Genomic DNA, 21,920 nt, shown 5'->3' on the forward strand with positions numbered 1-21,920 from the left:
AACTTGTAAGAAGCTATTCATCTAGTATAATTAAAGGACAGTGAGATTACTAAGAAACTTTGTAGATTTTGGACACCTAGTATTTTGTATTCATGGTCCCAACCAGGCTCATGAGATTTTTTCAGGGCAGATACAGCTGGTATTCAATGGTTAGGAAAACAGCATTAACAAAAGAGTATTATACTTTCACTTGTGTACACCTCGCTGTGTTATACTACAATACTTGAAGTGCAACATTAAAATATTGCTCCAGGAATTAAATGGTTCCTGAAACAGTAGTGCATTCCATACTGCCAGAAATGAGGGTGTCTGTGCAAAGGGTGTACTGTGTAGGTCTGCTTTCCTGTTGGTTCCAGTTACATTTTCCACAGTGCTTAGTGTAGAAGAGTGGTCTGAATTGCTGAGGTTAATAACAAGGTACACTTCTCCTCAGGGTTTAAAATATTCAATAAGGATTTGGCACGGTTCACATGCCCAATGACATGCACAGGATCAATTTTCAGTAGGAACTAGAGCTCACAAATGCTGCTGAGGAAAGGAAGGGTGCCTGTGGATGAGGGGGATTAGAAAACGTATCTCCAGGAAATGTTTGCAACTGTCTTCTGTTTTTATTTCCTGCCATCTCCTTATATCTTCAACTCCTTCTCTTGTCTCCCCCTTTCCACTCTCTTCCCAAAAGACAGAGCAGTGCCTGTGTGTATGCTTCGGCCAAACTGATAGGTTTGATTTTGATGACAGGCCATGACTCCGAAATAAAGGAATTCACATAGAAATATTCTAGATAGATTTCAAATATGTCTGTCACAGCCCTTTCCTTTTTTACTAAAAAAGGGGAAAGAGGAAAAGGAAGGGAAGGGAAGAAGGGAAGGGAAGGGAAGGGAAGGGAAGGAAGGGAAGGGAAGGGAAGGGAAGGGAAGGAAGGGAAGGGAAGGGAAGGGAAGGGAAGGGAAGGGAAGGGAAGGAAGGGAAGGGAAGGGAAGGGAAGGGAAGGGAAAGGGAAAGGGAAAGGGAAAGGGAAAGGGAAAGGGAAAGGGAAAGGGAAAGGGAAAGGGAAAGGGAAAGGGAAAGGGAAAGGGAAAGGGAAAGGGAAAGGGAAAGGGAAAGGGAAAGGGAAAGGGAAAGGGAAAGGGAAAGGGAAAGGGAAAGGGAAAGGGAAAGGGAAAGGGAAAGGGAAAGGGAAAGGGAAAGGGAAAGGGAAAGGGAAAGGGAAAGGGAAAGGGAAAGGGAAAGGGAAAGGGAAAGGGAAAGGGAAAGGGAAAGGGAAAGGGAAAGGGAAAGGGAAAGGGAAAGGAAAGGGAAAGGGAAAGGGAAAGGGAAGGGAAGGGAAGGGAAGGAAGGAAGGGAAGGGAAGGGAAGGGAAGGGAAGGGAAGGGAAGGGAAGGGAAGGGAAGGGAGGGAAGGAGGGAAGGGAAGGGAAGGGAAGGGAAGGGAAGGAAGGAAGGGAAGGGAAGGGAAGGGAAGGGAAGGGAAGGGAAGGGAAGGAAGGGAAGGGAAGGGAAGGGAAGGGAAGGGAAGGGAAGGGAAGGGAAGGAAGGGAAGGGAAGGAAAGGAAAGGAAAGGAAAGGAAAGGAAAGGAAAGGAAAGGAAAGGAAAGGAAAGGAAAGGAAAGGAAAGGAAAGGAAAGGAAAGGAAAGGAAAGGAAAGGAAAGGAAAGAAAGGAAAGGAAAGGAAAGGAAAGGAAAGGAAAAGAAAGAAAAGAAAAGAAAAGAAAAGAAAAGAAAAGAAGAAGAAGAAAAGAAAAGAAAAGAAAAGAAAAGAAAAGAAAAGAAAAGAAAAGAAAAGAAAAGAAAAGAAAAGAAAAGAAAAGAAAAGAAAAGAAAAGAAAAAGAAAAGAAAAGAAAAAGAAAAGAAAAGAAAAGAAAAGAAAAGAAAAGAAAAGAAAAGAAAAGAAAAGAAAAGAAAAGAAAAGAAAAGAAAAGAAAAGAAAAGAAAAGAAAAGAAAAGAAAAAAAAAGAAAAGAAAAGAAAAGAAAAGAAAGAAAATAAATCTTTTTGACAGATGTAGTATTTGCTCTTTCTTTCATCAGAGATACATTATTAAGACCCGAGTACTTTTCTCCCCAGTCTCGGTACCAGCCTTAGCACAGTATGCTACTACAGAAGATTCTTGCATGACAAATTACATCAGAGCAGAGCAATATATCATCAGATCTGAGTCATGACAACTGCATTCATCCAAATGGCCAAATCCACAGATCATTTTAGGCCTCACTAACATTACAGCATTCAGTGTGCAGAGTGTGATTTATTAATCTGAGGTTTGTTTAAATAAATAGACTTTGCAAACTGCTATGTGCAGACAGATCTAATCACGTATGGACTCTGCTCTATGATAATGTGCACAGCTGAGAAATAATTCTTACTCATTTGGCAAATTAGATGACACATTTTCTCCTGTTGCCCCTTTACCAATGAGAAATACCAATATAAAACTGATGCCTATTTCAGTCACAGAAATGTACATCTAAACAACAGTTGCATAATATTTCTCGTATACACTTTTGAAGTTGAACGGCCAGGTCATCTCCTAGTACTTCAATTCAGTTACTGGGTTAAAATATAGTTCAACATCACTGGTATAAATAAGTATATATCACTTATTAACAATATACCTAAGTTCAGACAGAGCCCTGAGACAAAGAATAGATGGCCTGTGTGTGGGCAACTTCATTACCACTGCTTCTACCAAATTTGAATTTGACCTCCTGATCTTTGCAGGGCTATGATGCAATTTATTTCAGTCACTCCAGATTTCATTTGAGGTTCCTTTCACTAAGAAAGGAATTTAGTTTGATGTGTGCTTGAGTTAAAGCTGCTGTGAAAAAGTCAGGCAAATGTTCCTCTCATTTATCCCTGTTCAGCTCTAACAGAACCCATTGGCATAAGCAAGAGGAGAATTTTGTTCATTGTCTCCCCATACAACTATGTGTATGTCGTTCTTAATGACTGGAATCAGAAGGAAACTGAGCAAAAGTACGGAAAATTGGTCCCTCGGGTCATTTTTAATGATCTACAAAAATAAAGACTCTGTTAGCTCTTTCTCAATTCTAACCTGATTGATTGCTGATGCTTTTGGAGGTAGGAAGGTGCCTAATCTACTGCACACACTCCGAGGTGAATGCTGAGATAATAACAATACACAAGAAACTCTGCTCCCTGTTAAAGAGGCCTTTTTCTCAGAAATGTTTATCCTTATTTGACTCATTGCAACTGCCAAAACACGGCTAACATTTGAGATGTGAGTGAAAAAGTCCTCCTCATCCAACAAACTTGTTTCTCCTTTGTGTAGCTATTTTGGGACTGAAGGAGTCAGTTTGCAGGCAAATCCCAGATTCTTTGTGAAGGAGAAAGCTGATATTAGTGAATGTCTAGTGAGAGTAATCATTACAGATTTGATCTTGTAAACCCTGCAGCATTACAGAGCAGCAGTACCTGTAAAATCAATGCAACATTACCTTATCAGCTGAGTCCTGACTCCAAAGCTTATCGTAGGATGGTAGGTTTTGGTTAAGATCCCTCTTCTAACTCCAGTCTTCCATAATTGGCACAAGAAAGAGTCAGAGGGTAACTCAGGGTGTCAGTGCCTTCCTCTGTCCTCTGGAAGCACTTACTTCCAGTTACTGTTTGCTGAAATAATAGAGATTTATTAACCTGCCAAATGTAAAAATACTCTCAAGTCTAAACTACAGGCAGGCTACCTGACAGGATACCTGATTTCCAGTTCTGATCTCAGGCCTGTTCTTCCCCATGTAGTACAATACGAATGACTTAAAGCCTTCCAGAAACTTCCTTCTCTGTGAGTCATGTTCTCTTGATGGCCTTTGGAGAGCCTAAAGTCACTTTTTAATGTTTTGTGCTCTTCCTTGCCTTTAAAAACGGAAGCTGTGTTCTGCTTCTGATGCTAAATGCCATTTCAGAGGGGAATGCAAAATTCTCCCCCATGTACTCTGGTGTGTTTTTGAATGCGTGGAAGGACCAGTCTTTTTCATACTTCAGGCCCTGAAGCTTAAGATTTAATTAATCATCTAAATCATGGTCAGTGTAAGTGAAAATTCAATGAGAGTTCATTAAGTTATGTTTCTTTCTGGCATATCTTCTTTTTTCTACCATTCTCTTATCCTTTGGAATGAAACAGAAATGCAGAAAATACATTTTGAGAATTATTTACTTGATCAGAAACTTAAAAATTGCTTCCTGGTAAGATGCACTTTTATGCTTTTTAAAAATAATTAATGAAATATTTTGATTTAATTATGTTTTTTTGAAGGAGATATATATACATATGAAAGTAGGATATTGTATAGATCTGTATGTATGATAATGGGTAATTCATTAAAAACACATTCTTCATCCTTCCTGCCCTTGAAAATAAAAGGTTAGCCTTTTAGAGTTGCCACCGGTGAGATGAGGGATCACTAGTTCCCTCTTCCTCCAAAGGACCCACATTGCTCATTCTTGCTGTAATGAAAAGTTGATTGATGGGTGTCAACCCCCTTGCTGTTGACATGCTTATCTACCCCCGATTTGTGCAACAGGTATGACCTCCTCCAGCCAGATGGTTTGAGTCCTGCACCCACTGTTAACTTCCACCACCCCCTCAGCATGCTCACCTTCAGCACACACACCCGTTGGCAGCAACCTATATGTCTGTCTGTCAATGGCTCTGTAATGAGACCAATTTATTAGGTTACATAATCCTACCTCTTTAGGAAAGGGGGGAAAACTTGCACAGTGCACTGGAAGAAATCTATCCTGGCTTCAAATTCTCAGGACTGTGGGAGGTAGTTTCTTTTAATCTTTAAAAAAAAAAAAGGGCTGCCATGTTTGAAAGTAGTTCACTTCAGGGTAATCCTGCAATATTTTCTGACTCCTATGGCTTACTGTTTTACTATATTCAGGAGGGATCTGAATCAAATTGCTAGATACAGACTGCCCTGGGCTTTGTAGAAAGTCAGACCCAATCCAACCATGTCATCTTTTAGCTGATACGACTGTAGTGCAAGTCATTTTACTAGCAACTGTTGTTTCCTATAGAAAGTGTACAAGTTGGTTTCATTGGAGAAATTTGTTGCTTCATTTTGTGTTTCATTACTGGAGATGCTCAAGAAAAGAAGAAGAATCTAGATAAGTCTTCAGTGTGATGCCTATTTTACACGCAGGTTTGCAACCTTTGGGTTGTAGTGACAAGGCTGTTCTAGAGGCATGTACGAGGCACTTTATAAAAGATGGTCACCCTGCACCAGGTCCAGCTCCAAGAACTTGCAGAGTAAGTATATAACTTAAAAACAAGAAAGACAACAGGGAATATCCAAGTAAATTTCAGGAAAATTATTGCTAACAAGTTGTATGGCAGAAATGCCCACACATTCCAGCTAATCTCAAGATCCTGTTGTGCTAACTACTTCAGTGACAGGCAATAGCAACAAAACTAAACTCAGATTCAGGCCATGTAATAACCTAAATTTGAAGCATTTTTCCCCTGGAACAATGTGTAGTTTTGTGTAGTATATAATAAGCGCCCAACACTCCACTTAAGGACTACATCTCCGTACTAAATAAAATGGGCTACAGACCATTCTCTACCCAGCTGGTATAACAAAGTGCTTTGCATCCAGTCTTCCTATCAGTCTCTTACTCATTCTTGCTCACTCCTGAACTGTGTCTGGGAACTGTTTGGAAGAGTGCTTTTTGGCACAGTCCAAACCTAGACTAAAAAGTGGCATAACACATTAACAGTAGAAGTGATCATGCGCCAGTATTCTGACACTGTTAATCTACTACTACAGAGGTAACCAAATTGGCTACAACTGATTTACCTACAGCTGGCTCAAGATACAAGCTTCCAACCAGGTCATCCAGCTATAAAACAGGCATATGAAAGCATAGGCTCTAAAATTCCCACTCAATGTCTTACTACAGAGCACCAAAGCACAGATCTGGAAATTAGTTTTTAATATGTAGCAGCAAAACAATCTTGCCTCTGCCTAAGTCCAGGATTTCTATATGTATGTAATATATTACAAAACAGTAAATGAATTCATCTCATGTGGACTCTCTTATTAAGTTTTGGGTTTGGGCCAAACATTAGAATACAATGCAACAAGCTTGAATGCAACAAGAAAAATTGCAACAAAAAGCAAGATGCAGCTTCTGGTTTCACTGCTCAAACCCAGGATACCAGCTCCCCTAGTGGAAAGTTTTCTGCATTGAACTTGAGTGAAGATTCTTCTATACAAATGCCTGGACCGTGAGTTTACAGAGAGACACAAAAATAACCAGAGCACTCACTAACCCCAGAGGGCATTGATGCTGCATTACCATCCATTCCTTGTCAGACTTAATATATTTATTATACAGAACATCTTTGGGAAAGGAGCAGACATCATAGTGATTGGTGAACAAAAGCGGAAAAGAATAAACACAGTACAATGGATATCACTCATGCAGAGTAATTCATCTAACAGACAGAAACAAGGGAAATATCCCCAATCAAAACTATCTGCTCCTTAAGCCTAAACATTCAATAACTTCCCAGCTTTGGAATGTATGTGCATCTCCTCCCTGGGCTTCCTGTGGTTTACATTATCATTTGCAAGGTATATTATGACAAATTATTTACTTTGGGCCATAGCCCTGAGGCATTTGGGTGTCTTTCCGTTCAAAGAATGTCATAAATAAACATGAATAATCTGCATAAAGGGAGATGACTTTATCATATAACAAGTCAGAAGAGCAGGCTATGCTCCTCCCCACACAATTCCCTAAATATATTTCCTTTTGTCTGATTACAAAGGCTGTAAGCTTTTGTGTGCCTGTTAAGCAAGTAAATAAACCTTTCCTGCTATGTTACATAGCACTGCACTCACCTTTAAACAGTGAGATACTCACTTAAGTCAAATAGTTTCTAGCAACGAAAGCTACTCTTCTACTGTCAAGATATATATATATATATTATGCTATGCTAGCAGATAAATAATTGTGCCAGCAATAAACAAGCAATACTATTTAAAACAAGTAGCACTTGTCAAACAACAGTTCCTCAACACTACTTTCTGACATCCCCCAGCATTATCTCATGAGGCAAGAGAAAGGGGACAGGGGAGGCTTTTAGATTAAACAACAGAGACTCACCATAGCCCAGCTCCCAAAATAGCAGAGAGAAAGGCAAAAATAGTTAGACATGCTGATTGCATTGTTATAACTCAAATTGTATTCAGATGCGAACTCTGATGTGCCAAAAACAGTAAGAGCTGAGCATGAAAGATCAGAAAAGTGACATCTGGTATTGGATGCCCCGCCAGACATGACTAATACTGTTGGTATTGTGTAGGCTTTGCCCTTCCTAATTTAATAGTCAAATGTAAAGATTAGGCCCCCACAGCTCCTTACAGTATCACGAGAGCCTGGTTTACTGTATGTCTATGTAGAATTCCCTACTAGCCTTCTCCACAGATCTCCACAGATGGGCTGACTTTGAATAGGCATGTATATCTTTCATATTGCTATGGACAGTTCATCTCATTACTTCCAGCTGGTGGATTTACAACCGAACCATATAACTCCATCCATTATTAGTGGGAAACGAGGGAAATTTGACCACTAAATATTGATTTTATGCAAGAACAACTTTTTACTGCACAGTATGCAATGTATGTATGCAGTTAGGCCCACACTTCAGCTTCATTTTCATTAAAGCTGGAGTTATAGCTGTAGATTTACAATGCATTATTAACTGCAATACTCAAGTATTTTAAAATCTTTGACTTTACTTTCATGAATATCAAAACCAGTATTAAGATATTAAAACTGTACCTTCCCCTTTCCTGAAGTTAGTCTCTGAAGTCAGGAGCCCAGATATATTTTTTTTTTTTCTAAGCAGCCTGATTCTTCCTCTGTAAGTTTCAATACTTGTTGCTGCCAGACCAGACTAGCTAGTGGCATTTTTTAACTGTTCATATAGTAAAACAGAATAATAATATGCAGCTTTCCTTGACCTCTTTACATACATAGGTTTCAAAATATTTTAAGCTAGGAACTGTAATTATTCATCCTTAAAAGATGGAGAGATTGTGCCATGCAAAACCAGCAGGCTTTTTCCAAGTCACAAAGCAAACTGAGGCAAAGCTAACAGCAGAACAGCATCCTGTCATATATCCTACCCTCTGTGTGAGCCAGCTGTACCAATAGACATGCAGATAACAAGGTCTTTGAAACAGTTAACCGTGCTTTTGTTACATGTCAAAGCATGTAATGGGAGTCCTGAAGGGATGACAGGTATGATGTGGATGACAACCCTGAAGGATCACAGGAAGATCACAGGTCCACGAGAGAAGCAACATGCAAAATTCTGCAGTGAAACAACCATCCAAGGGCAGAACTTCCCAAGGGCTGGAAATGTGAGGGCCAGCATGACATTTCACCCGAGGAAGACTTCACCTGTTTTAAAATTACTTTTCTGTTTATTTATTTACTTTATACTTACTTCATACTTTATTATTTTTATAACTAAAAGGTAGGTACAACTCAGACAAGCTTGGACATGAAATTAGATTGAGCTGAAATACCATAACATCTCTCTGCAAACACTTGCTTCACAGTAAGTGGGAGAGAGCTTAAAAAAAATAAACAAACAAAAAACCCCACATAAGTTCAAATTTTGTCACTTCATTGGTGTAGAGTAATACAACTGCTCTAACATATGAGGTACAAATCATGTGCCTTGCTGACCTATAACACTGACCTTTTCTTTCCTATAACAGAATACCACAATTATTCTTGTTAGAATTTACTGCAGGAACAATGCACATTGCCTTGAATATGAATTAGCTATGTGTACATCTGTAAGCTGATAGTCTTCACACAAAATCATTGAAAACTGATAATTGAAAATCTGTTAGCAAACCATAAAAAGCCTACACAAAGGACCCAAACCATAATCTAGGCATCAAATAGAAACTCCATGTTGAATCAGGCAGGCTTAACCTGAATATTATCAATACTGAAGAGAGAAGAACAAACCTTACGATTCAGAGGTTCTCTTTGGTTTGGCTAAGGACCCAATATTTGAACATTCATTTGGGTTTCATCCAGACTGCCTGACCATCTTTGATCTTCAGAACTGGCCTGGAAGTCTTGCAAAAACAGGGTATTCTTGTGAAACTTCCAGTAATTTTTCTTTCTGGTTGGGCTTGAAATACCGTAAAAGTAGTCTTTTTTGTGGTATTTCACTGGGTCGTTTAACTCCAAGCACAGTGTCAGTGCTCAATAAATAATACGTAAGTATAGTCTTTCAACACTTCCACTTCCAATCCTGATCAGACATGGGAAGTGAAGATGAGTGAAAAACCAAAAGAAATTGTCAAGTCAAGTCTCAAAATCTCTTTAACATTTGGTCTTCTGTGGTTTTGAAGCCAGAAAAAGAGGCTAATGTGAATGGCTTCATGGCTGCTGTGCAATAACAGTCACTGCCATCAATGGAAGAAAAAAATATGGTTTTGTTGGCCATGGTCAGGGATGAGAAGGGCCATGGGAGAGCTCTTCCAAAATCCATACTATTAACAGGGTTGAAATTTTAAGCTAGTACTCTGAATGACAAAACATATCCCTTATCTTTTAGCATCCAAAAGTTCTCAAAAGTCAAACAGAGCTTTTCAGTCATTTAGACTCTCAGTGTTTTCTCCTTTATTTTCAATGCCTTATATCATACTTTTAAAATCTCTGCATAAATCTCTGGCTCCTTGTAAACAACAGGGCAGCTAAGACGACACTTTTTTCTGCCGTTATTACTGATGGGGGTAGAGAAAGGAGGGCTATCTGTGTGACAGCTGGCCACCACAGACAACCTGATTTCTTAAGAACAAAATGTCTCAAGGCCTCAGACAACAGACATCAGATTTAGGGAGAGGGGGATGCAAACTGTCTGGGGAAATTTCAGTGATTTGCGTATAACCCACCTAAGAATTGTTTCAGCCATTATTAAAACTCTGACTTGTAACAATTACATAGAACAAGCTGGTATTTCTCTAATTTGGAAGTTAGGCATTTTTTATATTTTTCTGTTGATCCTTGTCCTAGGTTCTAAACAACAAACATGACCATTTTTCTTTTGGAACAGAAAAAAATGAGCCTAATACTGACTTTATTTTATTTTATTTTATTTTTCCTGTTGGGGCCTCAAATCACAAAGACATGAAAACATGATTTTTTTGCCTTGCTTTCCAAGTTATGCTAATTTGTTTTTCTGTCTCCTAAAAAATTCTACATCCAAGGAAAATGAAACACGTTGTTTAAAAATATTTAAGCCATGAATATTAGTGAGTGCTACTAAATTTTATGATACATTCCATCTAATTTAATGTGATAGAATATACTGAGCATATGCACTTATACATATAGTATATGAAGAGAATAAACCACTCCGTAGTTAAAGTTAATATATGTATAGAGACACACACTTATATAAATGCAGGTAAATATTACACCTATTCTGTAGCTTATTTATATATAATTGTATTGTACTGAAAACAAAAATGCTCCATTATACAATTTCGTGTTAAGTAAGGGTAAAATGAAGATAAATATTCATTAAAATACCTATTTAACTTTTCTTTCTTCAAAGGGAAAAATTTTGACAATCTGACTCAATGTCATACAGCAATAGCATCTGTTAGTAAGAGATACATTTTGTATATTTATAACTTGACTGTCTACTTTGGGTTTTATAATACATCATGTTCGGATTTGTAGCTGAACGCTGACATGACTAAACACCCTGGAACAAGCTCTGATAATTAAAACTGTGTATCATAGTAGACTGTCTCCTCTCATGTTAACACAACAAAATGTTCATTAACTTTAAATTACTTCAAGTGCAACAAAAGAAAAGCCTCAATTCCAAATGGACTCAAGTAAGGGGTTTCACTTTTCAACATATTAATAAGTTTAAAAATGTGGGAGTGGCTTAGTCCTTTAATTCTCACAGTCTTTTGGAAACAAAGAATGTGACTAGATGAGTTCCAAGGAATCTATATAACAGGAGCTTAAAATAATCTCACTTTGTCACTTCAGCTGTCAACTTAACTATCCATCCCACAGCAAAATGTGCCATTTTCCATTCTGTTTATCACAATGCTCACTATCTCAGACTAAAACCACTGCCATTACAAACTTCCTTTATTAGACTTTGTACTGACACAGTCCCATCATGCATGCTTGCCTAGCGTTACTGACTATGCTGCTGAGGCACTGAACTCAGGCAGGAGGGCAGTAACCAGTGGCCAGGAGCCAGTCACACCCTGAACCACCTCCAGCAGAGTCTTCAGAGTGTATGTAACCATACCTCTTAGGCTTCTCTATCACAGTTTTGAGATTATGGAATACCACCCATGTTGTGTCATCTCATTTCTATGCAGAAGAGTTCAAACCTTTTTTTAGTATTCCACATCAGGACAGCATTTTGTCCTTCTGAGTACCCATGTAAATCACCTCTATAGCCACCCCAGGTCTTCTGCATCCTCTTTGGTGGGGAGGAGAGAGGCTCAATGCACTCTTTCAGAAGGGGCAACACCAAGGTCTTTGATATACACTGGAAAAACAAAAATGTCCACTTCATTCTCCAAGAGGGATCACTGAATTGATACTTACGTTTCTCAAGAATTTTTCTATTTCCATTTGTCAACTCCAAGGTTATCATTCTATAAATAAAGTTAGGATTGTTACTTTTCCAGGTGTGTTTATCTACATTGAATTTTTTTGCTGCCATTTATTTCTGAAGCTCTCAGCATTATGTGCCCCCTGTATTTTTTCACGGACAGCTTTACTGTCTTAAGTAACTCAACATCATCAGCAAACTTTGTCATCTCACAGTTCTCTATTCCCTGAATTGTCTATGAAAGCTGTACCTTGTCGTGTTCTGCTCAGTACCACATATTACCATGGTACTCTATGCATAACCTCATGAAGTATGAAAAGTGACATTTTTTTCCCCATCCATTTCTTCCAAATTTTTAACCAGATATGTATCTGTGTGAAGATCTTCCTTCCTATCTTGTGGTAGTTTAGTTTCTTTAGAAGCTTTTGTCAGAAGACACTGTTACACCCAAAATATTCCAATTAAATAATCCAGTCTAGAAAAAGAAATATATTTAAACATGTATTTCCATTTGGTATTTCTTAAATATACAAAATTAAATGGAACTTCAGAAAAGCCTTATTTTGATGTCATCTACCTGGACTTGTGCAAAGCATTTGACGTTGTCTCACATAACTTCCTTTTCTCTAAATTGGAGAGATGTGGATTTGATGGATTGACCACTCAGTGGATAAGGAATTGGCTGGATGGTCACACTCAAAGAACTGCAGTCAATGGTTCAATGTCCAGGTGGAGACCAGTGATGGGTGATGTTTCTCAGCACTGGCATTATTTAATCTTTGTTGGTGACATGGACAGTGAGGTTGAATGTTACCTCAGCTTGTTTGCAGATGACACCAAGCTGTGTGGTGCAGTTGCCACACTGGAGGGAAGGGATGCCATCCAGAGGGACCTGGACAACCTTGAGAGGTGGGCCTGTGTGAACCTCTTGAAGTTCAACAAGTCCAAGTACAAGGTCCTGCATCTGGGCCAGAGCAATCCCAAGCACAAATACAGGCTGGGGTGATGAATGGATTGAGAGCAGCCCTGCAGAGAAAATCACAGTGCCGTACGTACACCAGACATTTACATAATGACTAATGACCAGACATTAACACATAATGACTAACGCTCGTGAACAGCAAGTTTTTCAGCCAGACTGGACAAAACCTTATTTGGCAGTGCCATGCTAGAATGCCAGTCACAGCAACCTCAGTATTAACTTGCGATATGTCCCATAAGACAGTTTGTGTTCATCTTGAATAGTTACACTTCTGTCATTTCACTCAGTGAAAAAAATTATGCCTTTTTGCTTCACAGCTTTGTAATAGCCAGACTGGCTAGTGAGTGAGGCAGGCTTCTCCTTTGCATCACCAGCTTATTATATAATAGGAAACACATGAAGCAATTTTAGTTTATTATTTCTTCACTTGCCAACATGACTTTGGTGTAACTAATAAAATACGGAATATTTCTGTGTTCTTTATTATAAACTATTTTTTTAAACACACTTTTTTAAGTAAAATGAAAAAGTTATTATATATTGGCCACGCTGGCATATAGCAACTTGTCTTCCCACTTCTGTTTTTAATAGAAAGGAAAAAGGACATATTACTTTCATAATAACTTGATTACCTTATGGGCCAGGCCCTTCCTCCAATTTGTGTAGTTATTGCCTTGTAAATGGTTGTAGTGTTTATTTAGCAAGACACAGTTAAGTTGTAGTGCTTTACATTAGTGATCGTGCCAAATCAAGCTACTAATGAAAATCCACTACTGAGAAATGATAAAGACAGTGAAAAAAATATGAAAACACAAATTGTTGAATATAACAACGTACTAATCTGAGGAGCATCCTACTTAGGTCTTTTCAGTAATGTTGTCAGTAAGACCAAAAAAAAAAAAAAAAAAAAGAGTCCTTTACCTCCAGAAAACTTATATTCTTTAAATTGTCTTTACTAAACCTCTAATCACTCAGCGTGAGTGAAATTTCACAGGACTTAGTTATAACTTTCTTCCTTTAACCCCAACAATCTGTGATTTTCCATGTTTTCTAGCAGATTTAATTTCTGTGACTAAAGGCAAAGTACCTCACGAGTTTCATGTTGCATTGCTAGTTTCCAACCACTTGTGATTGACTTGCTGTGATGCACGGTTCAATTTTGTTTTAACTTTGCCCTGAATAGGATACAACAGAGTTATCTACGCTGCTGAACCATAACCCAACTATTCCCTCTGTGCTGATTTCCCATTCAGAACTACCAAAGACCTCAAGTTTCTACTGAAAAAGTGGGGGTTCTGATAGCTGTAAAGTCTCACACTATTTCAGATAATGTGCACAGTATTTAAATAATGTAGAGTGGCTGAACTTGTATTTCTGTGAGATCCATGTTCAGATGCTTCTCAGGCAAGTAAACTAATGTTTATGTTTTTATTGCAACCTGAAATAATATATAAGATCTCCTACTTTGGGTGAAGATCATTATACCACTCACATCAAGCTTTCATTTTAGATAAATGCTCTTGGTCTTTCTCTGTGGTTGGAAACATAGAATGTTGGATGTCCAGCAGGCCACACGGCCACAAAAGCCTCAGTATTGACAGAGATAGAAAGTAAGTCTAGTCCTTTCACTGCAACTGTTATGATCTGATGAAAGAATTATACAGCTTTTCACATGAACTGGGACAGAATTATTTTTAAAAAGGAGCTTCAAAGACATTATAGAGGCCTTCAAACCCTCCATAGACCACTGGCAATCCACAGAGAGTCAGCTGTTATTCTCATTTCCAGCTAAGAGAAACAAAACAGATGGGAGGAGATGAAGAACAAAAGCAGACAATGCAAGTGTTTTGTTTTTCAGAGAGGGAAAAACATTTATCACACTCAATACAGTACAAATGCATAAATACTTTCCTAGTATTATTTTTCTGTGTAAGCAACCACTGTCATTGCCACAGGGTATTATGTGAGTGTGCATAACAGAGGAGGCAGCCCACACAGTTCTGAAAGGGAGGGGAGCCAGTATTGGATACCAGCTCTTTTACAGAGAGATTACCCACTTTAATAAATGTTTTTACACCCCTTCCGATGGAATTTGAAGAGGATTTTTAATATCAGTAATTTTTCAGACATAACCCTCATGGCTTTTTCTGCCCAGTTTGGGGTAATAAAAGTTTAATTTCCTTAAATTCTTCCATGCCCAATTTTCCTCCCTCCATACTGAAAAAAAAAATGAAAATTAAATAATACTTATGTAAAAGCATTCTATCACATTAGCCGTAACAGTTGAAATGATCAAACATCAAATAGCAAATGCTATTTAGCAACTGGGAAACCAGTCTAAACAAGTTAACAGAATATTTTTTCAGTCTCTGACAGAATGATCAATGGTGAGGATGTGGCATATAAAACTATTTGTTAAAAAATGCAGCTTGCTGGGATTCTGTGTGGGATAGCACGTAAGCTGCAAATATCAAGTGTGATCTCTTGTCTTAGGCTATAGAGCACACATCCCGTTGGGACTTCTGTGTTCAGCTGCCAACCACTCAGACTTTCATATTATAATACTACCCCGTATCTAAGACATAGTCCAATTAGGAGTCTCCAACATTCTTCAATTCATTGCAGTTTCACTTAGTAGTTGTACAAAGCCACTGCAGCACAAAACAAAAAGAAAAGCGTAGATCCTGCAGAGTATAAAAATGAATGCCTTCTGTCTTAGATTTTCCAAAAACAGTGATAATTCTGAGTGAGTTTGCTTCTGGACGATCACGACACTGCAAAATCAAGACCAAAAGTGCTTATATTTAGACACTCTGAAGTGGAGGTAGCCTAGCTCACCAGACTTATGATTTGATTTTACAAAAGTTGTACAAGAGTTGTGATTTTTGGCAGACTATGAAACTTTTGATGTCCAGGGTTTTAAGTCTATATATTTTTTTCTCTTCATTTTGGAAACAAAGGTGCAAAATGTTTAGGAAGTGAAATACATCACAAGGACTACTGGAGGATGTCAGCCAAAGTATCTCTTCTGTGTCTCAGTGAGGTGCTGCTGCTAAACTCTGGAGTCTTGTTTGGAAACACAGCTGGTTCACAGGTCTGTTCGCTGTGTGAGGAAGCATGAAACCACTGGCCCCGGTGGCTTAGGATTTCCTGAAACATACTTCAATTGCATCTGCTCTAATCAACTAAATAGTGCCAGGAATTGTTCCTGGGCATTAGAAACTTGATTGCCCACAGAAAAGCAGAACAATCCCAGTAACACTTTTGCTACAGGCAGCTGCCATTTTCAACAAAAATAACCTTGTGTATGATCTGGAAATTAGCATGGCCTACATAACGTTCTCAACAGGCAAACAGGCTGCAGCTACCGTGCAGTGGAGAATAAGAGATCTTCATAATATGGGCATGGGATCTTCCATCTCAATTGACTTTAATACCAGAGAATGGTCTCAAGAACACTTAATTTATCAGAACAAACTTAGCCAGGGAAACTGCTGTTCCTGCTCTGATGGAATCCTGTCCATGGCACAATTACAATTCCTCAAACCTGGGATGTTTTTGCAAAAGATTTTAACTTTATTAAATCAGTATTTTCTCATCAAACTATTTCATCAAAAGACTTACGAACCACTTTAGCCATTTTTGTTTTCTTAACACGGCCCAGGAAGAGTCTTGAATCATTTAACCCCAAGAACTCACATGCAGATGTAGCTATAGAAAGCAGACAGCAAAAGTGAGAGGCAGAATGAGTACTTTTTGTCTGACTTCAGTTAATGCTCAGCCACTAAATCTTGTTATGTACATTTTCCTGTTTAAAATCTTACCTTTCCCCAGTATCAGAGAGCTGTCAGCAAACTTAACACCAGGCATAAACAAACAAAAATAGGTGGAACTTCTTAGGACTCTTGTGTTAAGGAGTGAGTGTTTCTACAATTTTCCTAACTCTTGATGCTCCACTTTTACTCCCTGGAATATGTCTGTTTCTTTCTGGAATTGCTATGATAAATCCTGAGCACAAAAGTCAAAAATTAATTCAAATAACACAGTTCACGTGGATAATATAATTTTTTACTCAGAATGTCCTCTGGTCAGCACATATAGGGACAATACCCTATGTTATTGTAATGTTATTTTCTGATCAGCTGGTTAATCAAGTTATTTTCTGTATTTCTTTCCAGAATACAGCCCCTCTTTTTACAGGATGCTCGTTATCCCTAATAAGGCTTGCTGTTCAACTGTGTAAACAAGTCTGCTGTTTAGATGAACAGACCTTCAACAATAGATGAATGGTGCTGCTTTTCACGGCACCACTAATTTCTGTGCTACTTGCTAATAACATTTGATTCAACTAATTACAGTCTTACCCGATGTAGGACAGTATCTGCTAGAAACATTTTTATAACAATTAGCAGCATTATCCACAGCATATGCACAGGATATTGCAGTATTCAGCCCAATCACCAATACTCAACTGCTTCTCTTCTCAAAATGAAACAGCAAATTTTAGGTTTCATTCATGGTAATATGGCCTCAGTCAGTTCAGTTAGTGCATTTGTGCTTAAAAGGAAACCACACTGAATTTACACACTGATTTTGAACATTTTGAGAAGAGGGCCCTTCACATGGACTCTGAAGGAATACAGGATGACACTTGAGTGTTAATGGAGCAGATACTATCATCTTTAGTCTGGATGGAGGATTCTGAACCTGTAGCTGCAGCAGATAATTTCCGCAGCTCATCAACCTAATAAAACTTAAGAGAAAAAGCCATATGGACTCCTACTATAAATCTTCTAGAAGTATTGTTAAATGCTTTTATTTTTCCTGCAACATCTATCTTTGAGAGCAAACTCAGTCATCTTGGAGAGAACATGGCTATTAGCAAGAAGCAAAAACGTTAAAGCAAAATTTTCAACCACAGCTATGAGCAGTAAATCCTTCCATCAAAAAGGAGTGTTTCTTAAGATGCTCCCAGCCTCTCTTTGCCAATTCATACTCATGTTTTCTCAGGTTTAACTTCATTATGTTACTACAATAGACGTGTTCTCCAAATGTCCTGATATTGCTATTCCCCCACCAACCTCTGTATTTTTATTACATCTACAGATGATTTTTCCCTTTTATCCATGTTGTCACTGGTATAGAGTGGATCACAAGATTCACTTTGAATCTTATCTATTTAATAACAATTAACCACTTGCTTCTGGCAACCTGCATTTCCTGGCACAAAACAACCTATCAACACTGAAGAAGCCATTATTGACTGCAGTCTTCAAAGGAAAAATATCATAGACAGTCAAAAAACAAGCACTCTATTGCCATCCTGCAATTACTAAAGTTTCTACTGCTCCAAAATTTTCAGCATCCAAGCATCTGTGACTGAGCGTCCATAAGTGCTTGACCGAAGTGCAATTTTTGTCTTCCTTGTTTTATCTTTGTCATTAACCCAAATGAATGTGAGCCCTGAAACTCCTTTTCTGCTTTTCGGTAGTTCTTGAGAGTAATTACATTTCTAATTATATTTTTATATCAGCAAAGATACAAGATGAAGACAGTAAAAAGTAGTAGTAGAAGGCTATTTGTGCTTACATAGCCTTTTTTTTTTTTCTTTTCTTTTTTTTCCCCTCATGGGAGGGACAGAACAATTTCTTCACACAAAAAGATAACATGGAGAGAGAGAGATAAAGGCACAGCATAGCTTTACTGTACTGGGGCATAATCAAAAACATAATGGGAATTTTTGGAAAGTGCTGAAAGGAGGGTTGGTACTATAAGTAAGTAGATGGTCTCTGAGTTGTTTGCTTTGCCCCCCATTAGAGAAGCAAAGCTTTCTATATTTCACCATGAAAATAATTAGATCTCCAGTGAAATTACTGATTTGTGTTATCTTTACCTTCTCTAACTAGATAACTTTACAAGATTTAGAGTTCTTTCACTGCTGGTTGGGACAAAAGGTTGTTAATATAGAGCTCCTGTGTCAACCTTACAGCTTTATAACTAGCCCTCTTGTCATGACTACGGCATCACTCATAGTCAAAGGGAAAGCATGGCTTGTGATTAGAATTTCAGAAGCCATCATTTAATATCCTCTGTTTCCGCCCTTCATCATGGTACCTAAAGGACTGCTGTACAAATGACTTCCTTTGCCAGACCATCTTTGTGCTATAATATATCACACAGTTTGAAGTACAACAACTTCATTCTTTCAGGCATTCCTCATGTCATTCATGTGGTTCATTTTAGATGGGTTCGCTGCATTGACAGTCTGTGCGGCTGGAATGTAAACAAGGAGGGCTCGGCAAGCGAGGCGGAGGAAGGTGAAGAGGCAAACTCCAGAGATTGTGCTGGGTAATATGGAACAGCCCTGATATGATTTTAATTAGAGCACATGCCACAGGATCATTTACTCACAAAAAAAATATTCAAGGAATTGTGGGCTAGAAACCTCTGTTTAGAGGAAACTTCTCTGCCCTAGGCTGCTTCAAGATGTTACTACATTAGCTGGATTTAAATAAGTGTGGCTCATTCCAGATTCAGTGCCCCCAAGTCTTTCTGGCATGACAGCCACTTTCTACTAAATTCCTGTCACTAATCAACAAGGATGTTGCTGCAAAGCAGAGCTTGGAGGATATTTAGGCAGGACAGATTAAATGAAATGGAATCAGAGCAGCTTGGTTTCAAATTAAGTCTCTCTCTTTTGCTAGCTCTTGATGCTACAGCTTGCTGCCTACTTCTGATCTAACAGCAAGTACCTTCCATAAGTGAGGTTAACACTGCTTAATTCAGAAGTGCATTGAACTGAGGAGCTGAGACATTAAATAACCTTTCATAAGGGATATGGAAAGAATTCAAGTTTCCTGCCTCCCTGCATAAAATATTATTTGTGTCACACATAGAAGTCCAAGTCAAGAGTTGCCCCGTTACTTCAGGCATATCAGAAACATGTAATAAGCAATTATTTTTCTGCAGAGCTTACCTAGGTGGGAAAAGTTACAGGCTTCTGCTACAGGTAAACTAACTCAGGATCAAGTGACTTGACCAAGATCACACAAGAATCCTGTGGCAGTCCCGAGAACAGCTCTTCCCCCCTCCTCCAGCACCATAATCACAAAATCATTTTGTTTCCCTAAGACTACAGCAAATGAACTTAATGAGAGTGATCAGGGCAAAGGGAATGATCCCATTATGCTGTCAGGGTTTAGAAAATGCTGATTCTGAAAATAACAGGCCAGGGAAATGTTTCATTTCTCAAACCCTTCACTAGCTCAGTACTTCTGAAAAACTTTCAAATATTTTTTTCTTTCCTATGTTCCACAAATGAAGGTCTAGATTACTGGGAGGCAAAGCACATCTGGTAGAACAGGTCATTACAAACAGAGACCCTAGACAGAGCAACAACTCACAGCAAGTACAGAGGACCTGTGAAGTAGATCTCATCTTTCATCTAAGCTAATTAAAAGATTCTTTGGACAGCAGGTTAGTATACGATTTTTAAAACAACTGTTTTAAAAAGGTTTTCTAATTATTAGGGATTCAACTTCTGTAAAGCACAGAGAATTTAAAAAACAGAAAGAAATGGTGATACATGGCTATTTCCCTGGGTCTCTCATATACCCATGTAAACACAAAGCAGCTCTTCAGAGTTCACTGAGGTCACGTTGAGGTGAAACTCATGAGAGTGGGATACATACCTGCTACTGCTCTGTGCACAGCATAGAGTAGCATTTGTAAATAACAACTGTGAAGTAAAAAAAAAACAAAACAAAACAAAAAAAACAGCCATAAAATATTCTGTTGTTAAAAGATGCATGTCTGTGATGAAATGTAGTCTCCAGTTCTGGTCTAAGTGTTACAGCATTGCTCTGAAAAAAAAAATGGAACTGGAAGAAACTGAAAAAGTGACACATGCCGCTTGCCTCACTGAATGTTATTTTAATACTAATGTGGAAATTTTGCTTTGTGCACAAACACTTTTCTTTAGGGTAGATTAAAAAACCCTCGAAGAATTCTGTATCTATTTCACTGGTGATGACAAGTATGTTAATTGCTTGCAGATAACATCTGTTCTAGTGAAATCAAGATGCAGGCTCTCCCTGGACTGCTAGCGCTACATTTTGTGCTTTGTGTAGGAGATCTCCTGCTCTTTGCTGAAGTTTGAAGTGAGCTGAAGTGCCTTTGAATTTTTTGAGAATCTTCCAGTAACTGAAACCAAATCTGCCAGGAGTCCTGGGTCATCGCAATGTCTCTCTTTGAGCACAGGACTTACCTTTGAAGCTCAGAGACTTTCACTGACCATGACGCCGAAGTGTGCTCTGGCTGAAACAAGTTCATGGTGATCTGCCAACAGCCCTGCATGAGAGAGCCTCTGATTTCTTTATGTTTACAGTAGAAGGTGAAGGGCCTCTCTTGCTAGAAAAGCGTGAGCCTGGTAAATATAATGTCAGATCTAAGGAGCCCTTATCCTCTACAGACCACATTTACAATTTTACAGTGTGCGTACGCAGATTCTGCCATCAAGTTACTTACCAGATGTGCCTGTTGAGTCTGTCAATCACAGTGTTGAAGACACGGCTCCAGACTGTTATCATTCCCTTCTTCCCAGTGTTCATTTGCATATGTGTTCTTTAGTAAACTCAGAGCTTCCCTAAAATACTTGAATCTAAGTAGCTCTCCAACATGAGGAAAAAATCCTGGTAATCTGTTACTGCAACAGCATTTATGAGGGAGCAAGGGACAAATAACTCCAACTCATCCTTAAGAGCAGACCATTATTAAAATCCTAAAGATACAATGAATAGCAAGTAGAGGTCAACATGCAATTGCACACTTAATGGACTTTGTTCTATGCAAGTTGGGTTCCCACCAGGCATAAAGTTAAGTCATACACTGACAGCTCTTGCCAGGAGTTGTTCTGCCTGGAAAAAAAAAAAAAAAAAAGGCATTTCTTGTTTTTATTGTTTTCCAAGCTCTTCTCCTGTGTAGAGGTAATCAACTGCAAAAATACAGGATGGAAAAAAACCTGTGAAGGATCTTAGTTGCAGAACACTAGATTACAGTAGATTATATACGAGATCTACTCTGTATCTTTCTGTGAAGATAAATGTTTCGCATTTATCATAGACCTTTATGCAAACATAAGTTGATGCATAAGTTGGTGCACTATACCAGGCTGCATAAAGAAGGGTAATGCCTATAAACCATAAGCAGTAGTTCTTCTGTTTCACGCTCTGCCGGCAAGGCTGCAGAAACACATTCACCTTGTGGAGGCTAACTCAAGAAGGTTGTGAAT

General features: G+C 38.5%; 1 protein-coding gene across 2 annotated transcripts in view; it reads right to left on the reverse strand.

The window, feature by feature from the left end:
• The window catches only part of LOC308192844 (uncharacterized protein), a 178,001-nt gene that overhangs the window by 76,816 nt on the left and 79,265 nt on the right, over nt 1–21,920 (reverse strand). The window contains exon 1 of one of the 2 annotated variants that reach the window (XR_013949144.1): nt 3,455–4,633. The exons of the other annotated variant lie outside the window; for it this stretch is intronic. The gene's annotated coding sequence lies outside the window, so the exon portion shown is untranslated. Of the gene's footprint in view, nt 1–3,454; nt 4,634–21,920 lie in introns of those variants that run through there. 2 annotated transcript variants of the gene reach the window in all.

This window comes from Anser brachyrhynchus (genome assembly GCF_964034855.1).
Source record: "Anser brachyrhynchus genome assembly, chromosome: 3".
NCBI lineage: Eukaryota > Metazoa > Chordata > Aves > Anseriformes > Anatidae > Anser > Anser brachyrhynchus.